This window comes from Petaurus breviceps, unplaced genomic scaffold (assembly GCF_028583685.1).
Source record: "Petaurus breviceps papuanus isolate PSGF00001 unplaced genomic scaffold, PetGlider_PUasm1.0 90510, whole genome shotgun sequence".
NCBI lineage: Eukaryota > Metazoa > Chordata > Mammalia > Diprotodontia > Petauridae > Petaurus > Petaurus breviceps.
Genome location: NW_027187267.1, coordinates 1,590,035 through 1,592,100, shown reverse-complemented (window position 1 = coordinate 1,592,100; position 2,066 = coordinate 1,590,035).

Genomic DNA, 2,066 nt, shown 5'->3' with positions numbered 1-2,066 from the left:
ATTGAATTGCTTGTCTTCCTGGGGGGGGAGGGGGGAGGATGGAAAAAGGAAAAGAATCTGGAAATAAAAGTTTTAAAAAAAATGTTAAAACTAGTTGTTTTTTACATGCAACTGGGAAATAAGATATACAGGCACTGGGGTGGGTTTCCCTACTGGAAAGTTGGGGGTGGGGAAGGATATAAGAGAGAATAGATTTGGGGAAGTGGTATTCAGTAAGCTTGCTATCTTGGGGTGGGGGATAGGGGAAAGACAAGGAGAAAATTTGTAACTCAAAATCTTGTGGAAATGAATGTTGAAAACTAAAAATAAATAAATAAATTTTAAAAAATAAGAATCCCTTAATCACTTCCTGAAAGAAATCCCAAAATGAAAACTCCCAGGAATACTATAGTCAAATTCCAGAGCACTCATGTCAAGGAAAAAATATTGCAAGCACTCAGAAATTAAGCATTCAAATATCATGGAGCCACAGTCAGGATCACACAAGATTTAGCCGCTTCCACATTAAAGGAGTGGAGAGCTTTGAATATGATATTCCAAAAAACAAAGGAGCTAGGACTGCAACCAAGAATGACCTATTCAGCAAAACTAAATATAATCCTTCTGAGGAGAAATGAATATTTAATGAAATAGAGGACTTTCAAGCATTTCTGATTAAAGGACCAGAGCTGAGTAGAAAAACTGACATTCAAACACAACATTCAAACAAAGCATAGGAAGGTAAACATGAAACAGAAATCATGAGGGATTCATAAGGTTAAATGGTCTACATTCCTGTATGGTAAGATGGTGCATGTGACTCCTAAGAATTTTATCATCATTAAGGCAATTAGGAAGAGTCTACATAGACAGAGAACACTGGTGTGTGATTATGTTGAGATGATCTCAAAAAATAAATGAAGGAGTAAGAAAGAGGTATGCCCTGGGAGGAGGAAGGGAGAGGTGGAATGGGAAAAATTTTCTCACATAAAAGAGGCAGTGGGGAGGGGAGCAGGGTACTGCAGAGCTATACTTGAACTTCACTCTCATCAGAATTGATTCAAAGAGGGAAAAATATATACAAACACAGTTGGTTATAGAAATCAACCTTATCCAATAGGGATGGAGGAGAGGAAGGGGGAAAGAAAAGGAGGGATGATGATAAAAGGGGGAAGGATTAAGGAAGGCAGTGGTCAGATAAAAAAATAGACATTTGAGGAGGAACAGGGTAAAAAGGGATAAAGAAGGATAAACAGAAGAAAATAGAATAAATGAAAATACATAACAAGTAATCATAACTGTGAATGTGAATAGGATGAACTCACCCATAAAACAGAAGCAGATAGAATGGATTAGCAACTAGAATCCAACAATATGTTGTTTACAAGAGACACACTCATGGAGTTAAAATAAGAGGCTGTAGAAGAATCTATTATGCTTCAGTTCGAGTAAAAAAGGCAGAGGTAGCAATGACAATCTCAGAAAAAGCAAAAGTAAAAATAGACCTAATTAAAAGAGATAATTAGGGAAACTATATTTTGCCAAATGATGCCATATATGTGAAGTAATATTTTAAAATTACAGCATGTTTCTCTGGAAAAGATCTCAAATATGAAGAGAACTGAGTCAAAAAAAAAAATTTAAGACCCACCATTACCCAATTGATAAGTAGCCAAAGACATTAATAGGCAGTTTGCAAAAGAAGAAATCAAAGCTGTTTATAGTCATATGAAAAATGCTCAAAGTCACTATTGCTTAGAGAAATACAAATTAAAACAGCTTTGAGGTACCACCTCACACCTTTCAGAAATGAGAAATGCTAGAGGGGATTGGGGAAAATAGACAAACTAATGAGCTGTTTGTGAAATTGTGAACTAGTTCAACCATTCTGGGAAACAATTTGGAACTATGCACAAAGGTCTATGAAACTGTGCATACCCTTTGGTCAAGCAATACCACCACTAATTTTGTACCCTAATGAGAAGAAGGAGGAGGAGGAGGAGGAGGAAGAGGAGGAAGAGGAGAAGGAGGAGGAGAAGGAGAAGAAGAAGAAGAAGAAGAAGAAGAAGAAGAAGAAGAAGAAGAAG